The sequence below is a fragment of the Petromyzon marinus genome, chromosome 10, assembly GCF_048934315.1.
Source record: "Petromyzon marinus isolate PM22_M1 ecotype Great Lakes invasive population chromosome 10, UKy_Petmar_22M1.pri1.0, whole genome shotgun sequence".
Classification (NCBI taxonomy): Eukaryota; Metazoa; Chordata; class Hyperoartia; order Petromyzontiformes; family Petromyzontidae; genus Petromyzon; species Petromyzon marinus.
The window spans coordinates 1,567,719-1,580,219 of NC_133676.1; positions in this window are offsets into that span (position 1 = coordinate 1,567,719).

Sequence of the window (12,501 nt, forward strand, 5' to 3'; positions counted from 1 at the left end):
TCACGTGTAGTGGATTAAAGAGCCCCGCATGTTGGATTAAAGTGTCACGTGTAGTAGATTAAAGAGCCCCACCTGGTGGATTAAAGCGTCACGTGTAGTGGATTAACGAGCCCCGCATGGTAGATTAAAGCGTCACGTGGAGTCGATTAAAGAGCCCCGCATGGTAGATTAAAGCGTCACGTGTAGTGGATTAAAGAGCCCCGCTTGGTAAAATTAAAGCGTCATGTGTAGTGGATTAAAGATCCCCGAATTGTAGATTAAAGCGTCACGTGTAGTAGATTAAAGAGCCCAGCACGGTAGATTAAAGCATCACGTGTAGTGGATTAAAGAGCCCGCATGGTGGATTAAAGCGTCACGTGTAGTGGATTAAAGAGCCTGCATGGTGGATTAAAGTATCATGTGTAGTGGATTAAAGAGCCCCGCATGGTGGATTAAAGCGTAACGTGTAGTTGATTAAAGAGCCCCGCATGTTGGATTAAAGTGTCACGTGTAGTGGATTAACGAGCCCCGCAGGGTAGATTAAAGCGTCACGTGTAGTGGATTAAAGAGCCCCGCATGGTAGATTAAAGCGTCAAGTGTAGTGGATTAAATAGCCCCGCATGGTAAAATTAAAGTGTCACGTGTAGTGGCTTAAAGAGCCCTGCATGGTAGATTAAAGTGTCACGTGTAGTGGATTAACGAGCCCCGCAGGGTAGATTAAAGCGTCACGTGTAGTGGATTAAAGAGCCCCGCATGGTAGATTAAAGCGTCAAGTGTAGTGGATTAAAGAGCCCCGCATGGTAAAATTAAAGTGTCACGTGTAGTGGCTTAAAGAGCCCCGCATGGTGGATTAAAGCGTCACGTGTAGTGGATTAAAGAGCCCCGCATGGTAGATTAAAGCGTCACCTGTAGTAGATTAAAGAGCCCGCATGGTGGATTAAAGCGTGACGTGTAGTGGATTAAAGATGCCCGCATGGTAGATTAAAGCGTCACGTCTAGTGGATTAAAGAGCCCGTATGGTGGATTAAAGCGTCACGTGTAGTGGATTAAAGAGCCCCGCATGTTGAATTAAAGTGTCACGTGTAGTAGATTAAAGAGCCCCACCTGGTGGATTAAAGCGTCACGTGTAGTGGATTAAAGAGCCCCGCATGGTAGATTAAAGCGTCACGTGGAGTCGATTAAAGAGCCCCGCATGGTAGATTAAAGCGTCACGTGTAGTGGATTAAAGAGCCCAGCATGGTAGATTAAAGCATCACGTGTAGTGGATTAAAGAGCCCGCATGGTGGATAAAAGCGTCACGTGTAGTCGATTAAAGAGCCCCGCATGTTGGATTAAAGTGTCACGTGTAGTCGATTAAAGAACCCCACCTGGTGGATTAAAGCGTCAATGTGTAGTGGATTAAAGAGCTCGCATGGTGGATTAAAGCGTCATGTGTAGTGGATAAGGTAGCCCCGCATGGTGGATTAAACCGTCACGTGTAGTGGATTAACGAGCCCCACATGGTAGATTAAAGCGTCACGTGTAGTGGATTAAAGAGCCCCGCATGGTAGATTAAAGCGTCAAGTGTAGTGGATTAAAGAGCAAGCATGTTGGATTAAAGCGTTACGTGTAGTGGATTAAAGAGCCCGCATGGTGGATTAAAGTGTCACGTGAAGTGGATTAAAGAGCCCCGCATGATAGATTAAAGCGTCACATGTAGTAGATTAAAGAGCCCCGCATGGTAGATTAAAGCGTCACATGTAGTAGATTAAAGAGCCCGCATGGTGGATTAAAGCGTTACGTGTAGTGGATTAAAGAGCCCGCATGGTGGATTAAAGTGTCACGTGAAGTGGATTAAAGAGCCCCGCATGATAGATTAAAGCATCACGTGTAGTAGATTAAAGAGCCCCGCATGGTGGATTAAAGCGTCACGTGAAGTGGATTAAAGAGCCCGCATGGTGGATAAAAGCGTCACGTGTAGTCGATTAAAGAGCCCCGCATGTTGGATTAAAGTGTCACGTGTAATGGATTAAAGAACCCCACCTGGTGGATTAAAGCGTCAATGTGTAGTGGATTAAAGAGCTCGCATGGTGGATTAAAGCGTCACGTGTAGTGGATAAGGTAGCCCCGCATGGTGGATTAAAACCGTCACGTGTAGTGGATTAACGAGCCCCGCATGGTAGATTAAAGCGTCAAGTGTAGTGGATTAAAGAGCCCCGCATGGTAGATTAAAGCGTCAAGTGTAGTGGATTAAAGAGCAAGCATGTTGGATTAAAGCGTTACATGTAGTGGATTAAAGAGCCCGCATGGTGGATTAAAGTGTCACGTGAAGTGGATTAAAGTGCCCCGCATGGTAGATTAAAGCGTCACGTGTAGTAGATTAATTAGCCCGCATAGTGGATTAAAGTGTCACGTGTAGTGGATTAAAGATGCCCGCATGGTGGATTAAAGCATCACGTGTAGTGGATTAAAGAGCCCCGCATGTTGGATTAAAGTGTCACGTGTAGTAGATTAAAGAGCCCCACCTGGTGGATTAAAGCGTCACGTGTAGTGGATTAAAAAGCCCCGCATGGTAGATTAAAGCGTCACGTGGAGTGGATTAAAGAGCCCCGCATGGTAGATTAAAGCGTCACGTGTAGTGGATTAAAGAGCCCCGCATGGTAAAATTAAAGCGTCATGTGTAGTGGATTAAAGAGCCCCGAATTGTAGATTAAAGCGTCACGTGTAGTAGATTAAAGAGAACAGCATGGTAGATTAAAGCATCACGTGTAGTGGATTAAAGAGGCCCGCATGTTGGATTAACGTGTCACGTGTAGTGGATTAAAGAGCCCCGCATAGTGGATTAAAGCGTTACGTGTAGTGGATTAAAGAGCCCCGCATGGTAGATTAAAGCGTCACGTGTAGTGGATTGAAGAGCCCCGCATAGTAGATTAAAGCGTCACGTGTAGTGGATTAAAGAGCCCCGCATGGTGGATTAAAGCGTCACGTGTATTTGATTAAAGAGCCCCGAATGGTAGATTAAAGCGTCACGTGTAGTCGATTAAAGAACCCCACCTGGTGGATTAAAGCGTCAATGTGTAGTGGATTAAAGAGCCCGCATGGTGGATTAAAGCGTCACGTGTAATGGATAAAGTAGCCCCGCATGGTGGATTAAACCGTCACGTGTAGTGGATTAACGAGCCCCACATGGTAGATTAAAGCGTCACGTGTAGTGGATTAAAGAGCCCCGCATGGTAGATTAAAGCGTCAAGTGTAGTGGATTAAAGAGCAAGCATGTTGGATTAAAGCGTTACGTGTAGTGGATTAAAGAGCCCGCATGGTGGATTAAAGTGTCACGTGAAGTGGATTAAAGAGCCCCGCATGATAGATTAAAGCGTCACATGTAGTAGATTAAAGAGCCCCGCATGGTAGATTAAAGCGTCACATGTAGTAGATTAAAGAGCCCGCATGGTGGATTAAAGCGTCACGTGTAGTGGATTAAAGAGCCCCGCATGGTAGATTAAAGCGTCAAGTGTAGTGGATTAAATAGCCCCGCATGGTAAAATTAAAGTGTCACGTGTAGTGGCTTAAAGAGCCCTGCATGGTAGATTAAAGTGTCACGTGTAGTGGATTAACGAGCCCCGCAGGGTAGATTAAAGCGTCACGTGTAGTGGATTAAAGAGCCCATCATGGTAGATTAAAGCGTCAAGTGTAGTGGATTAAAGAGCCCCGCATGGTAAAATTAAAGTGTCACGTGTAGTGGCTTAAAGAGCCCCGCATGGTGGATTAAAGCGTCACGTGTAGTGGATTAAAGAGCCCCGTATGGTAGATTAAAGCGTCACGTGTAGTAGATTAAAGAGCCCGCATGGTGGATTAAAGCGTGACGTGTAGTGGATTAAAGATGCCCGCATGGTAGATTAAAGCGTCACGTCTAGTGGATTAAAGAGCCCGTATGGTGGATTAAAGCGTCACGTGTAGTGGATTAAAGAGCCCCGCATGTTGGATTAAAGTTTCACCTGTAGTAGATTAAAGAGCCCCACCTGGTGGATTAAAGCGTCACGTGTAGTGGATTAAAGAGCCCCGCATGGTAGATTAAAGCGTCACGTGGAGTCGATTAAAGAGCCCCGCATGGTAGATTAAAGCGTCAAGTGTAGTGGATTAAAGAGCAAGCATGTTGGATTAAAGCGTTACGTGTAGTGGATTAAAGAGCCCGCATGGTGGATTAAAGTGTCACGTGAAGTGGATTAAAGAGCCCCGCATGATAGATTAAAGCGTCACATGTAGTAGATTAAAGAGCCCCGCATGGTAGATTAAAGCGTCACATGTAGTAGATTAAAGAGCCCGCATGGTGGATTAAAGCGTCACGTGTAGTGGATTAAAGAGCGCCGCATGGTAGATTAAAGCGTCAAGTGTAGTGGATTAAATAGCCCCGCATGGTAAAATTAAAGTGTCACGTGTAGTGGCTTAAAGAGCCCTGCATGGTAGATTAAAGTGTCACGTGTAGTGGATTAACGAGCCCCGCAGGGTAGATTAAAGCGTCACGTGTAGTGGATTAAAGAGCCCCGCATGGTAGATTAAAGCGTCAAGTGTAGTGGATTAAAGAGCCCCGCATGGTAAAATTAAAGTGTCACGTGTAGTGGCTTAAAGAGCCCCGCATGGTGGATTAAAGCGTCACGTGTAGTGGATTAAAGAGCCCCGCATGGTAGATTAAAGCGTCACGTGTAGTAGATTAAAGAGCCCGCATGGTGGATTAAAGCGTGACGTGTAGTGGATTAAAGATGCCCGCATGGTAGATTAAAGCGTCACGTCTAGTGGATTAAAGAGCCCGTATGGTGGATTAAAGCGTCACGTGTAGTGGATTAAAGAGCCCCGCATGTTGGATTAAAGTGTCACGTGTAGTAGATTAAAGAGCCCCACCTGGTCGATTAAAGCGTCACGTGTAGTGGATTAAAGAGCCCCGCATGGTAGATTAAAGCGTCACGTGGAGTCGATTAAAGAGCCCCGCATGGTAGATTAAAGCGTCACGTGTAGTGGATTAAAGAGCCCAGCATGGTAGATTAAAGCATCACGTGTAGTGGATTAAAGAGCCCGCATGGTGGATAAAAGCGTCACGTGTAGTCGATTAAAGAGCCCCGCATGTTGGATTAAAGTGTCACGTGTAGTCGATTAAAGAACCCCACCTGGTGGATTAAAGCGTCAATGTGTAGTGGATTAAAGAGCTCGCATGGTGGATTAAAGCGTCACGTGTAGTGGATAAGGTAGCCCCGCATGGTGGATTAAAACCGTCACGTGTAGTGGATTAACGAGCCCCGCATGGTAGATTAAAGCGTCACGTGTAGTAGATTAAAGAGCCCGCATAGTGGATTAAAGTGTCACGTGTAATGGATTAAAGATGCCCGAATGGTAAATTAAAGCGTCACGTCTGGTGGATTAAAGAGCCCGCATGGTGGATTAAAGCATCACGTGTAGTGGATTAAAGAGCCCCGCATGTTGGATTAAAGTGTCACGTGTAGTAGATTAAAGAACCCGCATGGTGGATTAAAGCAGCACGTGTAGTGGATTAACGAGCCCCGCATGGTAGATTAAAGCGTCACGTGGAGTGGATTAAAGAGCCCCGCATGGTAGATTAAAGCGTCACGTGTAGTGGATAAAAGAGGCCCGCATGGTAAAATTAAAGCGTCATGTGTAGTGGATTAAAGAGCCCCGAATTGTAGATTAAAGCGTCACGTGTAGTAGATTAAAGAGCACAGCATGGTAGATTAAAGCATCACGTGTAGTGGATTAAAGAGCCCCGCATGTTGGATTAACGTGTCACGTGTAGTGGATTAAAGAGCCCCGCATAGTGGATTAAAGCGTTACGTGTAGTGGATTAAAGAGCCCCGCATGGTAGATTAAAGCGTCACGTGTAGTGGATTAAAGAGCCCCGCATGGTGGATTAAAGCATCACGTGTAGTGGATTAAAGAACCCCGCATGGTAGATTAAAGCGTCAAGTGTAGAGGATTAAAGAGCAAGCATGTTGGATTAAAGCATTACGTGTAGTGGATTAAAGAGCCCGCATGGTGGATTAAAGTGTCACGTGAAGTGGATTAAAGAGCCCCGCATGGTAGATTAAAGCGTCAAGTGTAGTAGATTAAAGAGCCCGCATGGTGGATTAAAGTGTCACGTGTAGTGGATTAAAGATGCCCGCATGGTACATTAAAGCGTCACGTCTAGTGGATTAAAGAGCCCGCATGGTGGATTAAAGCGTCACGTGTAGTGGATTAAAGAGCCCCGCATTTTGGATTAAAGTGTCACGTGTAGTAGATTAAAGAGCCCCACCTGGTGGATTAAAGCGTCACGTGTAGTGGATTAAAGAGCCCCGCATGGTAGATTAAAGCGTCACGTGTAGTAGATTAAAGAGCCCCGCTTGGTAAAATTAAAGCGTCATGTGTAGTGGATTAAACAGCCCCGAATTGTAGATTAAAGCGTCACGTGTAGTGGATTAAAGAGCCCCGCATGGTAAAATTAAAGCGTCATGTGTAGTGGATTAAAGAGCCCCGAATTGTAGATTAAAGCATTACGTGTAGTGGATTAAAGAGCCCCGCATGGTAAAATTAAAGCGTCATGTGTAGTGGATTAAACAGCCCCGAATTGTAGATTAAAGCGTCACGTGTAGTGGATTAAAGAGCCCCGCATGGTAAAATTAAAGCGTCATGTGTAGTGGATTAAAGAGCCCCGAATTGTAGATTAAAGCGTTACGTGTAGTGGATTAAAGAGCCCGCATGTTAGATTAAAGCGTCATGTGTAGTGGATTAAAGAGCCCCGCATGGTAGATTAAAGCGTCATGTGTAGTGGATTAAAGTGCCCCGCATGGTAAAATTAAAGCGTCATGTGTAGTGGATTAAAGAGCCTGCATGGTGGATTAAAGCGTCACGTGTAGTGGATTAAAGAGCCCCGCATGGTAAAATTAAAGCGTCATGTGTAGTGGATTAAAGAGCCCCGAATTGTAGATTAAAGCGTCACGTGTAGTAGATTAAAGAGCACAGCATGGTAGATTAAAGCATCACGTGTAGTGGATTAAAGAGCCCCGCATGTTGGATTAACGTGTCACGTGTAGTGGATTAAAGAGCCCCGCATAGTGGATTAAAGCGTTACGTGTATTGGATTAAAGAGCCCCGCATGGTAGATTAAAGCGTCACGTGTAGTGGATTAAAGAGCCCCGCATGGTGGATTAAAGCATCACGTGTAGTGGATTAAAGAGCCCCGCATGGTAGATTAAAGCGTCATGTGTAGTGGATTAAAGTGCCCCGCATGGTAAAATTAAAGCGTCATGTGTAGTGGATTAAAGAGCCTGCATGGTGGATTAAAGCGTCACGTGTAGTGGATTAAAGAGACCGCATGGTGGATTAAAGCATCATGTGTAGTGGATTAAAGAGCCCCGCATGTTGGATTATCGTGTCACGTGTAGTGGATTAAATAGCCCCACCCGGTGGATTAAAGCGTCACATGTAGTGGATTAAAGAGCCCCACATGGTGGATTAAAGCGTAACGTGTAGTTGATTAAAGAGCCCGCATGGTGGATTAAAGCGTCACGTGTAGTAGATTAAAGAGCCCGCATGGTGGATTAAAGCGTCACGTGTAGTGGATTAAAGAGCCCCGCATGGTAGATTAAAGCGTCAAGTGTAGTGGATTAAAGAGCAAGCATGTTGGATTAAAGCGTTACGTGTAGTGGATTAAACAGCCCGCATGGTGGATTAAAGTGTCACGTGAAGTGGATGAAAGAGCCCCGCATGGTAGATTAAAGCGTCACATGTAGTAGATTAAAGAGCCCTGCTTGGTATATTAAAGCATCACGTGTAGTGGATAAAAGAGCCCCGCATGGTGGATTAAAGCGTCACGTGTAGTGGATTAAAGTGCCCCGCATGGTAGATTAAAGCGTCACGTGTAGTGGATTAAAGAGCCCCGCATGGTAGATTAAAGCGTCACGTGTAGTAGATTAAGGAGCCCGCATGGTGGATTAAAGAGTCACGTGAAGTGGATTAAAGAGCCCGCATGGTGGATTAAAGTATCATGTGTAGTGGATTAAAGAGCCCCGCATGTTGGATTAACGTGTCACGTGTAGTAGATTAAATTGCCCCACCTGGTGGATTAAAGCGTCACATGTAGTGGATAAAAGAGCCCTGCATGTTGGATTAAAGCGTCACGTGTAGTGGATTAAATAGCCCCACATGGTGGATTAAAGCGTAACGTGTAGTTGATTAAAGAGCCCGCATGGTGGATTAAAGCGTCACGTGTAGTCGATTAAAGAACCCCGCATGTTGGATTAAAGTGTCACGTGTAGTGGATTAAAGAGCCCCGCATGGTGGATTAAAGCATCACGTGTAGTGGATTAAAGAGCCCGCATGGTGCATTAAAGCGTCAAGTGTAGTGGATTAAAGAGCCCAGCATGGTGGATTAAAGCGTCACATGTAGTGGATTAAAGGGCCCCGCATGGTAGATTGAAGCGTCACGTGCAGTGGATTAAAGAGCCCGCATGTTGGATTAAAGCATTACGTGTAGTAGATTAAAGAGCCCGCATAGTGGATTAAAGTGTCACGTGTAGTGGACTAAAGAGCCCCGCATGGTAGATTAAAGAGTCACATGTAGTAGATTAAAGAGCCCTGCATGGTAGATTAAAGCGTCACGTGTAGTAGATTAAAGAGCCCTGCATGGTGGATTAAAGCGTCAAGTGTAGTGGATTAAAGAGCCCCGCATGGTGGATTAAAGTGTCACGTGTAGTGGATTAACGAGCCCCGCATGGTAGATTAAAACGTCACGTGTAGTGGATTAAAGAGCCCCGCATGGTAGATTAAAGTGTCACGTGTAGTGGATTAAAGAGCCCCGCATGGTAAAATTAAAGTGTCACGTGTAGTGGATTAAAGAGCCCTGCATGGTAGATTAAAGCGTCACGTGTAGTAGATTAAAGAGCCCGCACGGTGGATTAAAGCATCACGTGTATTGGATTAAAGAGCCCCGAATGGTAGATTAAAGCGTCACGTCTAGTGGATTAAAGAGCCCGCATGGTGGATTAAAGCGTCACGTGTAGTAGATTAAAGAGCCCGCATGGTGGATTAAAGTGTCACGTGTAGTGGATTAACGAGCCCCGCATGGTAGATTAAAGCGTCACGTGTAGTGGATTAAGAGCCCCGCATGTTAGATTAAAGCGTCTCGTGTAGTGGATTAAAGAGCCCGGCATGGTAAAATTAAAGCGTCATGTGTAGTGGATTAAACAGCCCCGCATGGTGGATTAAAGCGTCACGTGTAGTGGATTTAAGAGCCCCGCATGGTAGATTAAAGCATCACGTGTAATGGATTAAAGAGCCCGCATGGTGGATTAAAGCGTCATGTGTAGTGGATTAAAGAGCCCCGCATGGTGGATTAAAGCGTCACATGTAGTGGATTAAAGGGCCCCGCATGGTAGATTGAAGCGTCACATGTAGTGGATTAAAGAGCCCCGCATGGTAAAATTAAAGTGTCACGTGTAGTGGATTAAAGAGCCCGCATGTTGGATTAAAGCGTTACGTGTAGTAGATTAAAGAGCCCCGCATGGTAGATTAAAGCGTCACATGTAGTAGATTAAAATGCCCGCATGGTGGATTAAAGCGTCACGTGTAGTGGATTAAAGAGCCCCGCATGGTAGATTAAAGCGTCAAGTGTAGTGGATTAAAGAGCCCCTCATGGTAAAATTAAAGTGTCACGTGTAGTGGATTAAAGAGCCCTGCATGGTAGATTAAAGCGTCACGTGTAGTGGATTAACGAGCCCCGCATGGTAGATTAAAGCGTCACGTGTAGTAGATTAAAGAGCCCGCATGGTGGATTAAAGCGTGACGTGTAGTGGATTAAAGATGCCCGCATGGTAGATTAAAGCGTCACGTCTAGTGGATTAAAGAGCCCGCATGGTGGATTAAAGCGTCACGTGTAGTGGATTAAAGAGCCCCGCATGTTGGATTAAAGTGTCACGTGTAGTAGATTAAAGAGCCCCACCTGGTGGATTAAAGCGTCACGTGTAGTGGATTAACGAGCCCCGCATGGTAGATTAAAGCGTCACGTGGAGTCGATTAAAGAGCCCCGCATGGTAGATTAAAGCGTCACGTGTAGTGGATTAAAGAGCCCCGCTTGGTAAAATTAAAGCGTCATGTGTAGTGGATTAAAGATCCCCGAATTGTAGATTAAAGCGTCACGTGTAGTAGATTAAAGAGCCCAGCACGGTAGATTAAAGCATCACGTGTAGTGGATTAAAGAGCCCGCATGGTGCATTAAAGCGTCAAGTGTAGTGGATTAAAGAGCCCAGCATGGTGGATTAAAGCGTCACATGTAGTGGATAAAAGGGCCCCGCATGGTAGATTGAAGCGTCACGTGCAGTGGATTAAAGAGCCCGCATGTTGGATTAAAGCATTACGTGTAGTAGATTAAAGAGCCCGCATAGTGGATTAAAGTGTCACGTGTAGTGGACTAAAGAGCCCCGCATGGTAGATTAAAGAGTCACATGTAGTAGATTAAAGAGCCCTGCATGGTGGATTAAAGCGTCAAGTGTAGTGGATTAAAGAGCCCCGCATGGTGGATTAAAGTGTCACGTGTAGTGGATTAACGAGCCCCGCATGGTAGATTAAAACGTCACGTGTAGTGGATTAAAGAGCCCCGCATGGTAGATTAAAGCGTCACGTGTAGTGGATTAAAGAGCCCCGCATGGTAAAATTAAAGTGTCACGTGTAGTGGATTAAAGAGCCCCGCATGTTGGATTAAAGTGTCACGTGTAGTAGATTAAAGAGCCCCACCTGGTGGATTAAAGCGTCACGTGTAGTGGATTAACGAGCCCCGCATGGTAGATTAAAGCGTCACGTGGAGTCGATTAAAGAGCCCCGCATGGTAGATTAAAGCGTCACGTGTAGTGGATTAAAGAGCCCCGCTTGGTAAAATTAAAGCGTCATGTGTAGTGGATTAAAGATCCCCGAATTGTAGATTAAAGCGTCACGTGTAGTAGATTAAAGAGCCCAGCACGGTAGATTAAAGCATCACGTGTAGTGGATTAAAGAGCCCGCATGGTGGATTAAAGCATCACGTGTAATGGATTAAAGAGCCCGCATGGTGGATTAAAGCGTCATGTGTAGTGGATTAAAGAGCCCCGCATGGTGGATTAAAGCGTCACATGTAGTGGATTAAAGGGCCCCGCATGGTAGATTGAAGCGTCACATGTAGTGGATTAAAGAGCCCCGCATGGTAAAATTAAAGTGTCACGTGTAGTGGATTAAAGAGCCCGCATGTTGGATTAAAGCGTTACGTGTAGTAGATTAAAGAGCCCCGCATGGTAGATTAAAGCGTCACATGTAGTAGATTAAAGAGCCCGCATGGTGGATTAAAGCGTCACGTGTAGTGGATTAAAGAGCCCCGCATGGTAGATTAAAGCGTCAAGTGTAGTGGATTAAAGAGCCCCGCATGGTAAAATTAAAGTGTCACGTGTAGTGGATTAAAGAGCCCTGCATGGTAGATTAAAGCGTCACGTGTAGTGGATTAACGAGCCCCGCAGGGTAGATTAAAGCGTCACGTGTAGTGGATTAAAGAGCCCCGCATGGTAGATTAAAGCGTCAAGTGTAGTGGATTAAAGAGCCCCGCATGGTAAAATTAAAGTGTCACGTGTAGTGGATTAAAGAGCCCCGCATGGTAGATTAAAGCGTCACGTGTAGTAGATTAAAGAGCCCGCATGGTGGATTAAAGCGTGACGTGTAGTGGATTAAAGATGCCCGCATGGTAGATTAAAGCGTCACGTCTAGTGGATTAAAGAGCCCGCATGGTGGATTAAAGTGTCACGTGTAGTAGATTAAAGAGCCCCACCTGGTGGATTAAAGCGTCACGTGTAGTGGATTAACGAGCCCCGCATGGTAGATTAAAGCGTCACGTGGAGTCGATTAAAGAGCCCCGCATGGTAGATTAAAGCGTCACGTGTAGTGGATTAAAGAGCCCCGCTTGGTAAAATTAAAGCGTCATGTGTAGTGGATTAAAGATCCCCGAATTGTAGATTAAAGCGTCACGTGTAGTGGATTAAAGAGCCCCGCATGTTGGATTAAAGTGTCACGTGTAGTAGATTAAAGAGCCCCACCTGGTGGATTAAAGCGTCACGTGTAGTGGATTAACGAGCCCCGCATGGTAGATTAAAGCGTCACGTGGAGTCGATTAAAGAGCCCCGCATGGTAGATTAAAGCGTCACGTGTAGTGGATTAAAGAGCCCCGCTTGGTAAAATTAAAGCGTCATGTGTAGTGGATTAAAGATCCCCGAATTGTAGATTAAAGCGTCACGTGTAGTAGATTAAAGAGCCCAGCACGGTAGATTAAAGCATCACGTGTAGTGGATTAAAGAGCCCGCATGGTGGATTAAAGCGTCACGTGTAGTGGATTAAAGAGCCTGCATGGTGGATTAAAGTATCATGTGTAGTGGATTAAAGAGCCCCGCATGGTGGATTAAAGCGTAACGTGTAGTTGATTAAAGAGCCCCGCATGGTAGATTAAAGCGTCACGTGTAGTAGATTAAAGAGCCCGCATGGTGGATTAAA